The sequence below is a fragment of the Crocodylus porosus genome, unplaced genomic scaffold (genome assembly GCF_001723895.1).
Source record: "Crocodylus porosus isolate Cpor-Errol unplaced genomic scaffold, CroPor_comp1, whole genome shotgun sequence".
NCBI lineage: Eukaryota > Metazoa > Chordata > Crocodylia > Crocodylidae > Crocodylus > Crocodylus porosus.
In genome coordinates this window covers 19,708,939-19,728,646 of record NW_017728921.1, presented here as the reverse complement: position 1 = coordinate 19,728,646, position 19,708 = coordinate 19,708,939, and the positions used below count along the sequence as shown (strand labels likewise).

The 19,708-nt window shown below is 49.4% G+C and overlaps 1 long non-coding RNA gene across 1 annotated transcript; it reads left to right on the top strand.

Moving 5' to 3' along the window:
• The first annotated feature begins 716 nt into the window (after positions 1-716).
• LOC109312896 lies at positions 717-18,256 on the top strand. The gene is made up of 5 exons (XR_002101929.1): positions 717-866; positions 7,239-7,325; positions 11,207-11,278; positions 15,629-15,655; positions 17,134-18,256. It is a non-coding gene; the product is annotated as an uncharacterized LOC109312896 (long non-coding RNA).
• Positions 18,257-19,708: the final 1,452 nt, after the last annotated feature.

Below are 19,708 nucleotides of genomic sequence, written 5' to 3'. Positions count from 1 at the left end.
ACCCCACTGCCCACGTCCTTGCAGGTTGAGAAGGACCCATCCACTACCACCCTCTGGGTGCGGCCCTCCAGCCGGTTGGTGACCCATTTGACTGTGTGGGTGTCTACACCACAGCCCCCCAGTTTCTTAATGAAAACAGGGTGAGAGACAGTGTCAAAACCCTTCCGGAAAGCGAGGCACTGCTTTGTGGCATCCCACCACCTTCTCTTCTTAAGCTTCTATTATGTTGTTGGCTTTCTGAATAGCCTGAGCCCCAGAGCTGTATTGCAAAGAAAAATGTTCAAAACAATAATTTGCCCAGAGCCTGCTGAGCCTCTTTTCTACAATGTTGTCACCTCTCTGACAGAGCATAGGTCTTATATATGGTCTTATATTCTGTCCTGAGCCAGCAGTCCTGCAGTTAGTCTTAAGCTTGGGCTTAGAAGTCAGAGGTCATTCAATTCATGTCTCTTCCTGTGAGACTTTAGGCAAGTCATTGCTTCTGGTTGGGTCTCAGCTACTGCCTGTAGAAGGAAAGCCTCCCCACCATCATATATTGGTGACTGAGATTGTAAGCTCTCTGGCACATTATTCATTGACATCTTGCCTAGCACAATGCTTGCAGATGGGGCCTTGAAGCACTACTAGGACAGAAAAAATGATCATGGTAATAATTCAAAGAATGTGACCACTAGAAAGGATGATCCTGCATTGTTTTGTGTCTCTGATCTGTTACCCAGCAGCGAGACAACAAACTACCTGTCATACCCAACAGAGGACAGACGCTCGGAAAAGTCAAGTGGAAACCTTGCTCAGGAGGCCTCCAAAACCAATGGCTGTGTGAAAGGAAAGGACCGCAGAGAGAATACTCACCACAGATCATGCAGGTAAGATCCCAGCACCTGATGTCCTTTCTCAAAGCGATCGGAAATACAAGGGGGTGGTTTGCGTGAGAGAGGGTATGCAAAGCTCTCTTTCTAATGCTCCAATCCATCCCTGCAGGGAGTCTCATATTTTGCAGTTTTCATTCAGTTGTACACGGGAGTCTAAGGGACTTGTCTTCAGGGGCATTCAGGGAAGTTAATCCAAATTACCTGAAAGTATGAATTTAAAATTGATTAATTAAACTTCATTAAATCCCTGTGTGGACACTCATTCAGAGCTAAGCCCATTTTAATTCTTGTAAGTGTGTCCACACAGGGATTTCATAGAGTTTAATTAGTCCATTTTTCAAGTTTAATTTAGATTAATTTGTCTAGTTGAGCTTCCCCCTTGGCATCCACCCTGGGCCACTAGCCCACTGTGGTCATGATGGCTTCATACCTGCTTTTAAGTGAGCGAGTTTATTAACTTAGCCCCATTTCAGCATGGAGGGTACTTCATTCTCCTGCTTGTTAACAATGGCATCTTCTGCTGAACTCCTAGCATCACTGCAGTCCCCACATACTGTGAATTCCCTGGGCTGAGTTTTCAAGTGTCTGCCTGAGATGGGTACTTAAGTAAATGGTATTCAATCTGTTGTTTGTGAGCATGACCTGGCTGGCCACCATTGCCAACTGGTTTGAACATGGCATCCCAGTGCCCCATGTTGGGTGGTGGTGATGGTAGTTTAGAATTGCCATAACAGAAGAGGTTCCCTTCCACCCTCCCCGCAATCACAGCCCAACAATGCAGGGCTTGTGATGGTAGAGGGGCAGTTTATTACCGGTTCATCTTTAGTCTCTGGAGGCTTGAACAGAGGAAAATGAATCAAAAGTTTATAAATGAAGTACCTAGACTTTCTGAACCCTGCCTGTTAAATTATCTCCACGATTAAAGCCTATCTGGTTGGTTAAAGCTAGAAGAGAAAGAAAACACATTTCATATCTTTAGATTTCAGGCGAACCAGTACAATAATCTAAAGTGTATTTTTAATTAGACTTTGATTACAATCGAAGGGAAACAATTAAAGCCCAACCAGCTCAGGGAGAAAGTTTCTGTATTAAAGACAAAAGAAGTTATCGGCAGAAACTGAGAGAGGCTCTGCATGAATCTGCTGGCAGGGCTGGAGGTTAAATGCTTGTTTTCCTGTTGTCCTATGGGCTGTGAGGGGTGGGGTGCCTGAGCTGAAGGTCATCTGAATAAGCTGTCAGAAAGCAGCAAAAAGGGCCAAGGACTGCATAGTCATGTTTTCAGAGGTACTGAGTAGCCACAGCACTTACTGAAGTAAATCAGTATTTAAAGGATCAGTAAAGCATACTTGGAAAGGCAGAGAAGACAAGAGGAGGGATGGCCTGGTGGGCAAGACAAGTGGGAATCCAAGTGATTGGGACTCAGTTCCATGGCCTGCTACAGACCTTTTGGGTGGTCTTTGACAGCCTCTCCATCTCATCCTGCTTTCTGTGCAGTGGGAATAGAAACATTTCTCCTCTATGTAGTCTCTGGACAGAGACAGAAGTGACAATTTTCACCTGATCTGGCCACAGAGAGTGGTCTATAGCTGTGACCAAACAGAAGTGCACAGCTGCGGATAGCTTCAAAATTAGCTGATCAGGTGAAAATCTGAACCCTCATTGCATGAGGGTTCAGATGAAGACATTTCAAAACAGCAACTTCTGTAACTTGTGTCTGTGCTGACTCCCAGCCTGTTGCTGTTTTCAGAATGGGAGGTGGGAAAGAAAGCAGAGGGAGTTTGGTCTGGGGTTTTTTCATCCCCTGCTGGATGGTGGGGCAGGTGTATTGCCCCCTCCCCTTCCCCCAAGGTAGAGGGGCTCCAGTTCACTCACCCCACTCTCCAGTGCCTGTTGGGGAACCCTAGAGCGAGCTCCCCTCTGCTCCCTTTCACCCCTCCTATTCTGAAAACAGCCGTGCCTTGCCCCCCACGATGCTACAGAGGGAGAGACAAGAAGCCCTAGAAGAAGTTATTGCAGAAAGTCTGGTCACAAAGTTGTTGCTTATCTCCTGGCAAGCAGGGGATGCCTTGTGCCCTGAAGCAAAAGAGGATTTCTTTCCATTGAAAAGCAATTGGAACTTTACAATAAACCTCACAGGAGGAAGATCATGGTAGTAGGCTCAGTACAGCAGAACCAGATGAAATTCTCTGGCTTGGGCATGGTTATTACAGATGTGGCAGAGGGTCCAGATGTAAGGGCGGTGGCTGTTCTACAGTCCTGCAGCTTTCCATTTCTAAGGAGCTGCCTATTGGCAGGGGTGGCAGCTGTTTTGGGAGGCAGAGCAAACACAGTATGTTGGAACAACCTCCCATGAGCTGCCTGGAAAGCTTGTTAAGGTTTGGTCCTGTTCTGTAGTGTTTTGATCAAAAATACAACTCTGTCCCTGAAAGCACCAGGTGGGCCTTTGCTTGTAGAAAACTGTCATAGACTGATTAAAGGGGAGCAAACTAATGGGGAAAATATAATGGGGGAGCAAACCAGGAGTGAATGAGTCTGAGCACAGCATCCCACAATTGACGCAGGACAGCCTGGGGGAAATTAGCTTTCAAGGCTGACAAAAAGCCCCCATGCCTCTGTACTGAGACTGATGTGTGATTTTAAAGAAAAATTACAGTCTTCCTCAAAAACACTTTTTTTTTTACCTTAGCGCAGATAAAAGGCCCATCAAGCCCACTATCAGAAATGCAGTGTAGTAGATCTCCTACCAAATATTCCACTGGAGATTTGAATACTTGAGAGGAAAAAGCAAAAGAGGAAATATTTAAGTGCTAATCAGAGGAGGAGGCTCCATTCCCCACTTTGTTGAGCAAGAGAGGAACGACTTGATGTTCACTGACGTGTACAGAGCTGGTCTCTCAGCCTGGAAAAAAGCAGTACATTGACCCATAATCATGTTCAAAAGCACAAGTGGTTTGAAGTGAATGGGACAGATTTTGTTCCCTATTATGTCGGTATGAATCTAGAATCCATCTGCTGACCTTGGTTGCCGGAGAATGTACTGCGAAAGGCTGGTGACAGAGAATGTGTCTTAGAATGACATGGAGTTGATGCACATTCTGCTCCTGTTCCTAGGTCCTTTTTTAGATGCTTTTGATCTCTCCTCTGGTCTTAGGCTGTGTGTTACTGCTTTAGTTTTATGCAACTGCTGATGAAGGGCAGGGAGGCAGGCTATCAAATATATCAGGAAGGGGGTGCAACCTCAAAGACCCTCTGTTCCTTTTTCCTCCAAGCCCTCCACTTACTTGGAACCCAAGATGGTTAAACTACGCCAATAAAACATCAAGCCTTTGGGCCTCCTAGGTGTGTCATGTTGTGTAGCTGGACTGTAAGCCCTACAAGATAAACACAGCTGCCTGTGTTTGTGCTTAACAAATAATAAGCACCTTATTGCCAGAGGCCGCATTAAAGCAGATGTCCCGACATGGAATGCATCGTGCACCTGGCAGCACCACCTCCCCAGTCCTCTATGAGAGCCTGGGCCTGGCCATTCCCAGTTGCTGTTCCTAGCTTAACCCAAGTTCCCAGCTTTATCCCAGTGGCCAGGGCATTTGTCACAGGAGCAAAGGGGCTGAATGTACTTGCAGTCGCATTGGACATGGCATCTTCTGTTCCCTGTTCTGAAGGGGAGAGTGCTGTTGAGGGACAGTCAATATACGCCAGACCTTACTGTTGTGGCTGGTGGCCCCATTTCAAAGGGGTGCTGTAAGCCTGCTGGTTCCTGCTGTAAGTCTGCTGGTTCTTGCACTAGGGAGCTGTGGCAACATCACTTCAGGCAGGGTGAAATCAGACAGTTTGTGCCCTTTCTCTTCTGTCATAGTGCTGTGAACCTGTGCTGGATAGTTTGCTTTGAAGTTGGGTTAGGCTGAGACTCGCCCAGTCTCATGCCTGCTGAGCAGCGCCTTGCCCTGCAGCATGCTGGACTTCTCTGATCTATTCAACAGAGCCTGGTAGGGCTCCCAAGATCACAAACCCTGGGTGAGAGATAGGTCCTGACCTAAAAGATTTGTAATGTAACTAGAAAAGAAAGGGTGGTACTAGCCCTGGGAAATGAGGTCTGGAGAATTAAATGACTGCCCACATACATACAGATAAAGCCAAGAACTGAACAGAGATCTCCTGCATCTGGCGTACACCTTGGCCACAAACTGCCCTCCTGCTGGGGGCTCAATGTCATGTAGATGAGTGGCAGAACCAGCCTCTTTAAAGTTGTGACCCATCTGGCTGCTTTGGAAGCATAAGACTGATGCTGACTTGATCCTGGTAGGAATCTCTCAGTAATCCTTCCCTGATGGGGCTCATTCCCCTTGTTAAAATAAATTAGTGAGCAGCTAGCTCTGTGGAAGGGGAGGGAGCGGCATTCTGCTTGTTACACGTTTACTGCTTGAGTCCTGATTATAAAGCCTTTTTTCAACTGTTTCAGAAATACTGTGCTGTTCAGTTATTCACGGTTCATGACCAAAGTATTAGCATAAAGTTTAGTTTTGTAGGGCAATAAAAAAGTGTATTAAAAGCACTACACAATTGGCTTTTTACAGGAGTGTAATTTTGATAGTAATTCAAACCCTAGACAAGACTATGTCTGTGCTGGGCCCTCTTCAGTGTACGGAAAATCCTGAATAGGAGTTAGTGACAACTGCAGGTCAGCCCTCCTTCCCACAGCCAGGGCCAGCCCATGCTAGAGGCCAACTGGGCAGCCACCTGACTGGCAAGATATGAGGGAGGCATTTCTTGAGCCACCTAATGATCTGCAGTTCTGGATTTGCTAGTGTAGTTAGCTCTGCAAATGGGGGAAGGGGCAGCAAAATGTAATTTGCCCAGAAGAGCAAAATAGCAGGAGCCAGCCCTACCCACAGCCCTGTCAGGTGAAATGTCTTGATGCCATAGAGAGTTGCATGGGTAATAACAAGTAGCCTTTCTCCAGGTCTGCTCTTCTTTATTCTAATCTGGTTTCTTTAGTTTATGCTCCCCCAAGAACTTTCTGAATAATAACAACAGTTTGCTTGATCCGTTGGACCTGTCTTGGGCAGGGAGAATTTCTGCCCATCACAGCTGGACCACAGGAAGTCCCAGTGCAGACACAATTTTACCAGCTGAACTGCTTTTACCAGTGCAGTTTATTTTGCTCCCATGGGTGTTGTGTGAAACTGGTGCAGAGTACATTTTTGCTGGGTATGTGCAACCCCCAAGGATCACTTTGCAGCTATGAGGCCCTAGTATTACTCTACAGACCTGGCCTAAACCGCACACCATCCCTTCAGTACCTGTCTTCTCATTTTGTAAATGGGGAACACACGGCAAAGACACACCAAAGCCTGTCTTTTCAAAGGGATCTACTAATTTTAGGTGCCACCATTGCAGGCTTCCCAAATAAAGACACCTTGGAAGCTGCTTTTCAGAGGTTTTGACACTCCACAATTCCTGTTAACTTCAGTGGGAGGCTGAGATAATGAAATCTGGCTTGTATCAATGTGATATTTTCCAGTCCTCTCAGTGTTGGTTTGGATCTGCTCCACACAGTACATTATGACTTGCTTAAGGTATCATGGGAAGTCCAGATCAAAGCCAAGAACACAACCCAGGAGTCCTGATGCCCTATCACCTCCTCCATCCCCTAGCCTATACCCATTTCCTCCATTTTTTAAGATTGTTTGCTTTGGTTGAAGAATAGCCACAAATCACTGTCACATTTTAAACTAAGAGTCCTACCCTCATTTAACTACAGTATTTGCTTTTAATTTAAATGCAATATGCTTATGCACCAAATATTCAAAAATGAATTCATAGGAGCATATTTTTGAGGTTTAACAACTGTGTAAGAGATATATATCTCATTAAATTACCATAACACCTCAATAAATATTTTTTATAATCAATTGCTCTTTAACATACATTAACTCTGTTATTAAATTTAGAGAGATGTATCTAGTTGCAATAATTATTGTATGCGAATTAAATGCCAATTAATTATTTAAAACATATTTACTGAGGGTAACAAAACTTATAAATCTATTAGAGTTGTTAACCTCAAGAAATATGTTTTAAATAATCAACTAGCATATGAGCAACATACAGCAGCTATCTCATTATATCTACATTAAATCCTTAGAGGAGACAGTTAATTTAAAGCATGACCAAATTACTCATGACACGGTAATTAAGCATTCACCCTGCATTATAGATCTGCCATGAAACCCAATCTTTCATGGACAGCCCTGCTGCAGGAAATGTCCCTCAATCCGGACTAGCTGGGAATTCAGGGAATTGACAAAACCAGCATTGGCTGACACTAGTCAACCCAAGGTCCTTTTTCTTCTTCTCTCTTTCCAGCTCCCTGGGTCATGAGGAGTGCACGCCACCACCTCCCTCCAGGGGGAAGAAGAAGAAAAAGAAATCTACGCGTAAGAAGAGGAGGAGGTAAGTGCAGAAAGAAGGGAAACCACAGCCTGGAGGCGGTTCAGACTCTAGTCAAAGGAAGAATTTCTGCAGGCTAGGTGAGAGCGTGTGATTGTACAGGAAAGAGAGTAGTAGTGCTGCAGAAGGAAGAGAAGTGCAAGTGTGGTGCCAGGAGGTCAAACAAGAAAATGGAGAGAAACCAAAAGCAGGCTGATGTTGGACTTCCTGGCAGTGAGCTCTCAGGTGGTAGGAATAGGGATATCTGGGGAAGTCTGTGTTTTGAGCCTTCAGTCTAGTCCAGGCCAAACACTATAAAGCCAACTACAGGGAGCAGTCCTGCCCTGGGTCCCCTGGTTGGAAGGAGTTAGGGAGCATGACAGTGACCTCTTTGCTATACTAGGAATATTCCAAAGAGAGTTTCTGAAAGCTAAGGGCAGAGAATACACCTTAAGGGCCTCAGCCCGAGCTTCAGTCCCTCTCTTTGGAGTTTCATGGTGCACTTCTGATCCATGGAGGCTCCTCCACCACCGACACCACCATTCACGTGGTGGTGTCTCACACCCCCGGCCTGAAAGTAGGAGCTCCAGGGCAGAATTATAGGTGTGTACAGAAGTTGATTTTTCACCATTTAAAGTGCTTTATTGCCATGACTTAGCAGAAGTGCATGGCTTTACAGCACTTCAAAAAATTGTTGGAGTGCTTTAAATTAACTCTTGTTAAATGAGGCCACTTCTAGATGTGACGAGGGTTTAGTCCCTTAAATTGAAATGGTAGGTTTTTAATTGTGATGATTAAAAACCCACCGTTTCAATTTAGGAGCTTCCATCACCATTATGGTGCCTGCCCACCTCTCCTGTGGCTGGGGCGGTGAGCTACTGGTGGGTCAAGCTGCCGCTGATCTCCAGGGAGCCTTGGTGCTTCCCTCCATGGCAGTGGTGCCTCCTGGGGCTGTCTGGGTGGGCTGCTAATGGGCAGGTGCTGTCCAGGAGGTGCTGCCACTGTGGAGGGAAGGTCCGGAGCCCCCCACAGCTCAAGGCCTGCTGGCAGCTTGCCCCGTAGCTGTGGAAGAGACAGGCAGGCTCTGCAGAAAATAAAAAAGGATCAGGCCCCTTGCTACTTGTTTTTCCTCAGTGGTGCCTGCCCATGTAAGCTGCCACTGGGCCGTGTAGCCCTTATGCTGCAGGGAGGCCTGGTCCTTTCCTCTGTGGCGGCGGTGCCCCCCAGGACCACCCAGGCAAGATGCTAGCTGCACGGGTGCTGTCCCAACTTGCAGGCAGCACCCGCCAGATCCACCTCTGCCCTGAGCCTGCACACTGGAGGACCACCAGTTGCTGCTCCTCACACAGGCTTGGGGAAGAGTTGGATCCAGTGGGTGCTGCCTGAGAGCTGGGGAGCACCTGTGCAGCTAGCACCCCACCCAGGCAGCCCCAGGGGGCACTGCCTTCACAGGGGAAAGGACCCGGCCATCCCGCAGCTCAGGGACTGCACGGCCCAGTGGCAAGGGGCCTGTTTGTTCCTTTTTTTTTTTTTCATGAAGCCTGCCTGCCTCTCCCGTGGCTAGGGGGTGAGCTGCCGGTGGGCCCTGAGCCCAGACCTTCCCTCCACAGCAGCTGCACCCCCAGGGCCGCCCAGACAGGTGGCTAGCCGGCAAGTGCTACCCCAGCTCTCAGGCAGCACCCAGCCCAATCCAAGTGTTCCCTGAGCCTGAGCTGGGGCAGCACCCGCTCACGCCCAGCCTGCCCGGGCAGTCCCAAGGGATGCTGCCACCATGGAAGGAAGGACTAGGGTCCTCCACAGCTCAGGGGCCACTCAGCCCGCTGGCAGCTTGCCCCTTGGCCACAGGAGGCAGGCTCTGTGAAAAAAAAAAAAAAAAGAATTGGGCCCCTCACTGCTTCTGCCTTCAGCTCGCCTCTCCCTATGGAGGGGCAAGCTGCCAAAGGCTGCAACCTTACAAATAGCTACATTGCAATCTAAACTACATGCAGATGTGGTTTAGTTTGCAACGTAGCAAACTTATTTAAATCTTAAAAAAACCCTGCATGTATACAGTGTGTTGCAGCTAAACCACAAAAACAGCCAATTTTCATCACGTGTACAAGGACCCTGAGGCATTACATTTGAAGCGCTGTATTTTACAGCACTTTAGCAACTTACAGGACTTCAGGCAACTTCTGTACACTAGTCAAATTTCTGACCAGTGGAGACGCCCCAGGAGGCTGTGGAGTGCCCCCTGCCTCCTAGCCTGGAAAGTGCAGGGAGGCTCAGAGGTACCCCGCACCCATCAAACACTGCACTTCTGTCATGTTTAAGAGGACTGCAACTTTACAGCGGGATAAAAAGTGCTCTAAGTTACAGCGCTGTAAAACGCACATAGCACTTCCGTACACACCCCACGTGGGGAGAACCTGGGGCTCAGGGAAAATCCCTGTGTGAAAACTCAGGGCCTATAGGTGGCAGCAATGCAAAGCTGTCACAGCCCCAGCAACCTGACCAGGAAATTCCACCCAGCTGAGTCAGCTGCTGTAGCACCTGCTGAAATGGCTTGCTTAATGTCTTTCCCTCCCATCATCTCACAGTTAAACCAGGTAGGAACCCAGGGCCAGGTTACATTACAGCAAGTCACTAGAGGGCAAGAGGCCCCTGATAAAAGTAGGTCTGAGAGGGCTATGAAAATCGTTGTCCTGCCTTCCCCTTCTTGTGCTGCCTGTGAATGCTGATGCCCTTGGAAACGCCGATGCCTGGAGCCCAGCCTGGTGCAAACAGCTGCTGTGCACACTGACTTGCCTCAGTTCAACTGATGCATTGGAACCTGCACACCCAGCCCCCTTGTCCTTCGAAGTTTTAGCTCTACCAGGAGCAGGGCCCAGAAGCACAAGGCCAGGCATTAACACCTAAGATTCAGGGTGTGACCTCCCCGTACCCCCGTAGACACTCCAGCTGCAGCAGTGTTAGGTTCAGGCTCACGTTGAGGTCGAGAACAGGAGGAAGCTAAAGGGATCATGGGAGTGGAGGAAGCTTGGATGTGCCCAGCCACAGCTATGATAATGGGAGAGAGAACACGGTTCCTTGGGGGAGGCAAGTGCTTCAGTGACCTTGGAAATAGCATCACGTTTCACCCCAGAGCTTCCGGTCAGCACTGCCCAGCTTATGCTCTGTGCTACTCAGTGCTGGAGCCTAAGTAGTAAGTGACACTAGCAAGTCATGGAATAGACATAGAATACATTTCCCACGGAGTGAAGGCCTTTATTTTGCAGTAAACAAGGAGCGGATACATGACACAGCCTTGCAGTGGTGTAAGTTGCTCCACCTACAGGGAAATTTGCCCATCAGGAAAAGGTGTAACTTACACTGGGGGACTGGTAGTGTTCCCTCTTGCCTAGTCAATTTAATCCCCAGGTAGATGTTTGCTCAATGCAAGTTCATGAAAGTGCAGACTGCAGGTAGCCAGCATGGAAAAAACAGTCATTTGTCCACTTCTTATCATGAACTAAAATCTGGGTTTAGTTACTCCAAAGCAGTGGTGCTTGTGTCCCTTGTCTGTGCCTCTGTCTGTCCAGGGTGAGGTGCAAGTACCCAGAGCCAAAAGGGCCTCTGCTACAACAGATCTGGCAGTGCTCTGCAATTCAACCTGCCTTAGCTCTACCCAAGCAGTTCAGTGCAAACTTGCAGCTTTCTCTGCTGCTTCTGGGCTTTCCTGTGCACAGGCTGGGAACTGCAGCAAAGTCAGTGAGGCTCCACAATGAGTGTGGGGGTGAGTTTCAGCTAGTCTGGCTAAGCAAGGATTTGACTGTGCTGAAAAGGGCCAGTGCATCTCGCTGCCATGGCCCAGGGTACTCCCCTGTAGACACTCCGACTTCACCTTGTGAGTATTCCTTGCACTAATATGCTGTCACCATCCCCAGGTCTCCATCGTACAGCCCCTCACCTGTGAAGAAAAAGAAGAAGAAAAGCTCAAAGAAGCGAAAACGAAACAGGTACTCTCCTTGCACATCTCACCCCCAGCCCCACATACAGCCCCTGCACATTGAAGCACCAGGCTGGTCAGCACAGCTGCACTGCAGTGGTTAGAAGGTCACTAAGGCTAGGAACAGACATTCAGAAAGCCTGAGACTGAATTGATCCAATCTTAGTCTAACCTGGTTACTGCAGCCCAGTATGGGGGTACCAGGGAACACCCACCTTGGAGGACTTGCCCCCACCCCAGCCCAGGGCTCTCCAGCAGCCCCAAGAGCTGAGGGGAATTCTTCCCAACCCCACCTGTTTGCTTTATTTGCTACAGTCTCAGAGATAGCCCAAGGAGTGGAGGGAAATTCCTCCGCTCCTCTGCATTAGTTTTTCCTCAGACTCACAGCAACTAAGGCAAGACTGGCTGTGGAGGAGCAGAATTTCCCTCCCCTTCCTCAAGCTGCCTGAGACTAGCAGAGACTAAGGCAAGGTTTTAAGGCAAGGTTTGGGAGAGGAAGAATTCCCTCTGCTCCCTCGGGCTGCCCAGGGCTGGGGGACCCTGGCCTGGGATGGGGGGAAGCCTCCCACATTGGGGGCTCCCTGGTACCTCCATGCTGGGCTGCATGGGCAGGCAGCCAGCTGGAAGGACTTCTCCATCTCTCCTATGGCAGCCGCTGAAGCAATCAGCAGTGAGAAAGGGGGAGTGGGGAGGGGAGAGGGCTGCCAGGGTCTGAAAAGCTGATACTACAGGGGCTTTCCCTCCCCCCAGGTGCTGTGCAGACCCTGGCTAGAGAGGGCTGGGGGTCTGTTCTCCTGCCCCTCTGTCTATATGGTATAGATGACTGGTGCCTCCCGAGTCTGGGAGGGCACCAGATCACCGAGGTGGGGTGCTCCCCCAGCAGCCCATCACCAACCGGGGGGGGTCCCCCAGCACATTGAAAACCAGAAGTGCACTTCTGGTGGCACTTCTGGTTTCATGGCTGGTGCTTCCAAGGGGTGCACAGCTGATCTCAGGCCCTGTTCGTGTTGCCAGTGCTCTATGGGTTGACAGGCACAGGCAGGAAGCAACCTAAGGAGCAGAGGGTTGAGGCAGTCCCTGGCCCACTGGAGCAGGCAGCATAGCCCAGGTCTGCAAAGCATCCTGGGATACTGGGGGACTGTGAATTAACTTGAACCAGGAAGGGATCTGAGACAGAAGTTCTATAAACTGGTTTGACCTAGATCAGTTACGTTTGATACTACAGCCAGCCAAGTTTATCTTAAACCAGTTCTGGTCATTTTAAAAGCAGTTTATGTGGACTGAACTTCTGTTCTGTTACAGGTTTAAATCAGTTTCTGATCACTTAAACCGATTTATGTGTAACTTCTGTCCCTAGCCAAGAGAGCTACAGGCAGGCGGGGGGCCTTGCAGACTTCCACACTTGCAGGAAAGAAGGACCAGATTGAAAAAAGGCAGTTAGGCACCTGAACTTCCCACAAGGAGCTTAACAGGAGCTGGACACTTACCTGCCTTATTGGGCCAGGCTCCCAGTATCTGCAGGGGTATTGTACTCGAGGGTGTGTAGCCCTGGTGCAGGAGTGCAAGAGACAGGGATGTCCTGAGCATGTGCTCCCACTCACTCTCCTTGCATACATAGCAGAGCTGATTATAATTAGACTTTTAGGTTTTCCCCTGAGGCTTCATTATTAAGGTCTGGGCAGTTCACAGCTGCCATGGTTCTGTCTGTCTGCCGCCTGCTCTGTATCAGATGACTTTGCAGCCACAGGCCTTTTATATGTATGTGCCAAAACTTGAAGGGACCAGAGAAATGCAGCTCACCCACTTCTCCCCCAACCAGCATAATCAGGCAGCCATAGAAACAAAACATGACCTCATTGAGGGTCTGAGTGGGATGACAAGGCACCTGAGGTAATACTGTAGAACAGGGATGTCAAAGATATGGCCCAGGGACTGGATATGGCCTGTGGAGTCGTATCATCTGGCACCCAGTGCTGCCTGGTGTTGGCCCCAGTCCTGTGAGCTGTATGCAATAAGTAGAGCTTGTCTGGCATGGGCTGTGCATGGTGTGGGGCCAGTATGGGCCATGTTCTTCCTGTGCCGCATCAGCCCTGTGTGCTGGATCCAGGTTTGGTCAATATGGAGCCCACAGACAGCCCGACCCCTGCTGTATCCAGCATGTAGAGTCAGTCTGATGCAGAGGCCACAGGCAGTAGGCAGCCCAGACCAGCTTTACACACTGCGTGCCATGCTGGGCTGGACACTCACATGCAGTGCACGGAGCTGGTCTGGAACTTACGCTGCATGTGGTGTCCATGCCAGGTCGGCCCTACGCACTGGGTCTGGGGCTGGTTCAGCCTTGCATGCCAGATCCAGTGCACAGGGCTGGTCTAGCACAGGCTCCACATGCAGCATATGCCCCAGACTGGCCCCGTGTGCTGCATGAAGTACACTCCCTGACCAGCCCCTCACAAAGCCCTTTATGCCACCTGTGGGCCCAAGGCCAATGAGTGCTGCATATGGTGTACAGAGCTGGAGCCAGCATGTACAGTGCATGCAGTACATGCAGCTAATCAAGAGCAGGAAGTGCCTGCACCAGACCAGCTCTACAGGCTGGATTCAGCAAGTATGGCTAGTCTGTGGGCCTGCCAGCCCCGCACCCCTCATCTGGCTCACAGGGCTGGATGAGTTTGACACCCCTGCTATAGAATGAAGAGAATGGAGGCTGCAGAAATCAGGTTGTTGGAGGGGCAAGCCAAATCAAAGGCTGCCCCTGTGCCCAGCTGTTGAGGACCACACATCTGCATTCAGAACCCACAAGAGGACAGGGTCACTCCATTTGCATCTTGCTTTAATAACTGTATCTGAGTGAACCTCAAAATAACTCAGATATTGGAACCAGTGAGAGGCTGTGACAGGAACCCCAGAGTCAGGACCCAGCAGCCCCCTCTCCGCTGCCCCAAGCATTCCAGCATCCCAAGTGCAAATGTTGGTCCAAATGGCACTGCCCCAATCTGTGCCTGTAAGAACCTGGACCCCCTGAAACCTTCCAGCCAGGAGACTGGCTTGCAGCTGCTCCAGATTTGTGTTCTTGGGCCTGTTTCTCACTCAAAGACCACAGTTACATGTATAAGTATCACACATATCACTATTTCCTCCCAGGCACTAAACTAATATTTGCTGAGAACAATTGGTCTCCCTCCAAAAACATGTGGATTTATACTTAGTTGAACCCACAAGATGGAACAGCTTTACAAACCTACAAATAATACAAGGCTAAAAGCTGAGCCTGATGCTCTGTGGATGGAGGTGGGAGACTGAGAGACAGATGCAGAGTAGAGGAGAAGACAGCAGCTCCCCCAAAGCCCTTCCCTTTGAAGCGAGTCTTGTACTCCTGCTTGGGATCTGCCTTGCAGCCCTGATGCTGGGGCTGCTTGGAAGAGCCAGTTCTGCCAGTACAGAGCAGGGGGAAGCAACAACTCCGTCCAAATGGCAGCCTTGAACACCCACCTTGCCACAGTGTAAAAGAGTATGCTTGGGGCAAAGCACTGGGAAATCAGGCCCATTGGCTTTGAAAGAGATACTCCGGACTTACACCAACGTCAGAATTAGCCTGCACATCTAGAGGATTAAGTGGCATGTGGGCTGCTGCTGTAAAATGATTCCACCTAGGAAAGAAATTGCTAATATTGCCAAGACAGCAAATCTTCCCCTCTGCCATTGCCAACACCATCATAGGGTCTATAGACCGGGGGGGTGGGTTCCCTAAATGCCCCACCAGAGCAATGCACTGAAGAGAGCAGCCTAGCTCCTTCTCCGCCCCTCGGGATCATGTGGGGAGGATTTTCCCTTCACGAATGCTGCTCAGTCCTTATGTGAAGCACATTTAACTCAGGGGCAATGATATGGCCCCAAATAAAAAAAAAAAAAAACAGAATAGGTCAGGCCCTCTTGAACACTTGAAGCAGATGGATGACAGCACATGGCTGCATGGGCTCATTTTCCTGATGCAGGCCTGAGTGTTTCAGTGTTGACAGCAGGGAAAATAGAGCCAAGGAGAAGAATGAGTATGCCTGCCCCAAGAGAGCTATTACACTTAGGGCTAGATTCTCAAAAGCACTTGGCCCCCAGCTGCTCCCACCTCAATACTCTTAGGCATTTTTTCAAGAGCTCAGCTGCCTGTGTGCTAAGTGTGGCAGGGAAGACTGGTGCTCTGGCTACTCAGGAGCAGAGATCAGCCTGCCATGCTGCAAGTGGGGTTCCTCTCTTAGCCACCAAGGGAGCTGGCCTTCACTGCATGGGTCTCTGGACAAATGCAGTGGTGTGTGTTGATTCCAGCTGAGCAACATCTCCACTCAGTTTCTATCTTTGTTTCTTGCAGGTTATCTTCAAAGAAGAGGAGACACAGGTAAAAAAAACCAAACCTTTGATGCTCACCTAAGAACTGTGGGGTAATTCTATTCAGGCAGCCCCCCAGGAAACACTGGAAGAGTCTCAGGGAGCCCAGACGCTCCAGCGCTGGTGTAAGGAAGTGTACATTTCCCTGAGCTGAGCTTATGACACCCTCGCCTGCCCCTTTGTACCCAGCAGCTGTGGGTTTACAAGCATAGCGTGTGCCATCTTCACCAGCAGGGTGACATTCAGCCCTCCATGCTGTGTGAGGCCGGGGCACTAGAGCCTCCACTTTGCACTAGTAAACTTTTTGCCACTGGATGTAAGTGTAGGCTGTGCACCACTCAGGGAGTGTACATTGTGGCTTAGATAAACCCTCCTTAGAGAGGCAGACATATAAAGGATGAGCCGATTGCTTTAGAGAGACCAGCAGAGGAGTCTTAAATTTAGAGCGCTATTTTTACCTTCCCATGTGCCAGGATATTTGGAAATACTTTGGCAGTACTAACCTGTTGTGCTGTTACAGCAAAGGCTGTCAGCGATCTCTTTAGGAAGCCCAGTGTTGAGACATTTCTAGAGCTCCTGGGTTTTTGTTTGCCCCTTGGGGACCACTGCACTGTCAGAAACAGACATCCTTGGTGGCCTTAGTACCTGGCAGGGTCCAGCATCAGTAAATGGAAGCCTCCTTCTGTTCTACTTTATTGCTAGTTTGACAGTTAAAGCTTCCTTGCCTACAGATGCAGTTCTCACTCTAACTATACAGTGGTCTTTCAGGCTGGCTGGACTCTTGTTTGCCTGTTGGACTTAAGGTTCAACCCACAAGCCAGTATTTATGTTAGTTTCCAGCTGCCTTGTGGCCAGATCCCAGCTGCAATAGAAGGCTCCCGATTGTAGATGCCAATGGAGAGCTTGAGGTCTTCAGTGTTTAGCAGGGAGAACATGCAGCTTCAGAAAGCTGATCTTGGCAACAGAGGCAGCCTCTGTCTAGCGGCAGATCTATTATGGCGTGGACTGAATCCTAAAACTGTATTTCTTAGGGTTTAGTTTATAAAAAAAACATGTAGCACCAAGCAAATCCATCATCTGATAGACCTGGCACAGGAAAGTCATTGAACATCTCCCTGAGACCTGGGCTGAGTCACTCTAGTCTCACCCCAGATTTATGCTAGTGTAACTCCATCTACTTCAGTACAGTATATTTGTTTTATTTATATATTTATCCATATTTTCCATAGAAATGAAAAAAGATGGTGGGATTTGAGGGGGGAGGTAATGGTGAAATGTACTTTTTCAGTAAGCTCCTTAGACCATATTGACCACAGAGGGATGCATGAACACAGATCCATTGGCCTGAATAGCATAAGGCTTACTCTTCCCAGGATGTATAATTCCCCATTTGGTATTTGACAGTCCAGTTGTACTGTAACATTACTCTGATGACTTGGTGTGTAGTTGAAGCTGAAATCTTCCCATTAATTAGCTTTTCTTATTTAGCTCCTCAAGCCCAAAAAGTAAAAGAAAGGAAGAAAGAAAACACAAAAAACAGTAAGTAGAGATGTCCTGATCTATCCCACATGTGTCTGGTGAACTGCCCGTTACCAATCAGGAGTGCAAGGGAGATTTTGGTGCCAGGCAGCCTCTCCGTTCTTTGTTGCGATTCAAGGTCACTTATAAATGGGCCTCCAGCTGGTAAACTTCCAGGTGCACTTAGAATGCAGAGTCTTACTTTCCCAGCTAAAATGAAGAGAAGGTTTTCTCCTTCATAGAGACTGTAAGCAGGGCTGGTTGGCACGAGTCAAATTTCAAATTGTAACACTTGAACGTTTTCTAATTAGAGGAAAAACAAAACTTAATCCCAAGGGTTTGGAAGATGCTTGACCCTCTACCCTCTGTCTAAAGGGTAGAAATCAAAGTTTAAGGATTGCCTGTTTCAAAGGACAAGCGACAGGTGCAAGCTGTAGAGCTAGCACTTGGCTATGCTAGAGCCGTATGCAAAACTGAATGGACAGAGCCTCAGAGATGGTCATAACCCAGACATGTCAACCGTGTCAGGAAGTGGCTTGGCACATGGAAGGCCAACTGAGCTTGCTTTCTTCATGCTGCAGGGATAAAGGGCCTGCAAATCAGCAGGGAGTTCTGACAAAACAGAGTCCACGTGTGCATCAGCTCAGCCCTGGCAAAACACCTTCAATGAACAGAGAGAATAATGGTCGCAAGGGGCCCATCCACCTATGCAGACTGAGTAATGGGGCATACAGGTAGCAGCCTGCCTTTGCAAGTGCTGTTTACAAATGTGTTTACTCAGCCTGTGTGCATAAGTCTGGGATCTACACTTGGAACCTGCGACCCCAGATGTGATAAAAAGGCAAGAGGTGCATCCTGGCAAGGGACAGAGGGATGATTTGTTTCTGTGCCATAATGGGAGCATTAGTTCTTACAAGGCTTTCTGCCTTCTCCCAGGGATGGGGCTTGTAAGAAGCTAGGGAGGCCAGCCAGCACAGAACAGTGCGTCCCCCACACCATCCTTAACAGGAGGTCATGAGAGGGAGGAGGATCACAGGGCTCCTTGCAGTTGGCTTAGTCTGGGATGGGGCCCTGCAAAGCTTCGGGCGCTGATTCAATTTGAAGGAGATTCCGCCCAATTCGGTGGCCAATCTCCAAATCTGAATTGAATCAGGAGACCAATCAAAGGGTCCGAATCGATTCCGAAGATTTGGAGAACTTCAAAATGATTTGGAAAGCTTTGATGCTTGGGATAGTCCCCAGTGGCTGCAGCAGGGAGCTGGTAAGTACTAGGAGGGGGAGGTGGGGCTGGAGGAGGACGAAGGGGACTATGGGTGGACCCCTGCCAGGCCCCAGCCTGTGCCTGTTCCCCTAATCCCCCCACCCCCCATGGCTGCTCTGCCTACCCCAGCTCCTGGTGTTTTAAAAAAAAAGCCCCACTCACCAGGTGCTGCCAGGTGGTGGTGGGGGTGATCCCGGATGCCCCCCACTGCCCCACGCCACATGGGGGGGCTCTGCCATGAGCCCCCCCAACCCCTCTCCTGCTGTCCCAGCCCCACCCCCCACCAGCTGCCCCACCTGGCCCAGCTCCGGCCCTTTAAGAAAAAAAAAGACAGCGAAAAACCCTGGGACTCACCACTCCTGCAGCAGCCTTGGGGCTTCAGGGGGCTTGTGCAGAGCCCCCCACGTGGCAGGGCAGCGGGGATCACCCCCCATCAGGCAGGAATGGTAAGTCGGGCAGTCATGGGGGGGCAGTGGGGGGCAGCAGGGATGGCCCCCCCCACTTGGCAGCATCTGGTGAGCCGGGGCTTTTTCTTGGGAAAATGCTGGGAGCTGGGGTGGGTGGGGCAGCCATTGCTGGGCTGGGTGAGCAGGCGGAGGATGCGCCTGGCCTGGGTGATTTGGAGATTCAGCCGAATCGCTTCAGGACAGTAATTCAAATCATCGAATCAAATCTCTGTCCCCTGAATCGGCCGAATCTGAAACGCATACTAGCCACTTCACACAGGCCTAGCCTGGGACTCAGTTGGGATGCTGCTCCCAAGAGCTTTATTCCCCAGAGGTAGCTGCACTCTTAGGGATACTAAGGATTTCTGAAATCCTTAGTATTCTGAAATCCACACTCAGAAATCCTCCAGTAGCTCTGATGACTTTAGGGCAGCTACCAGCAGTACAAGGTACAAGGTGAGATAAGGGAGGCAGAACCTGGTGCTAAGCTGGGGTGGAGATAGGAGTGAAATCAGAGGCAGGGAATAATCTGGTCTGAGAGCCAATCAGCAGTGGCTGCAGAGCACAACAGCACCTGCCCCAGGAAGATCACAATCCAAGTAAGTACCAATAAGGGGCATGTTGGTGTCAAGAGAGCTTGTGGGTCTCCGTATATATCTCTGGTCCAGGAGGGGAGGCTGTGACCTCTGCATGCATCTGGTGTGGGGCATGAGGAGGTCTGTATCTGAAGGCTCCTGGGAAGATCATTAGAAATAACCTCTTTGGATCACTCCCTCTGACACCTCGTAACTCAGGGAGTTTTCATTTGTTTGCCATTTGCATTATATAGTCTTTCTCT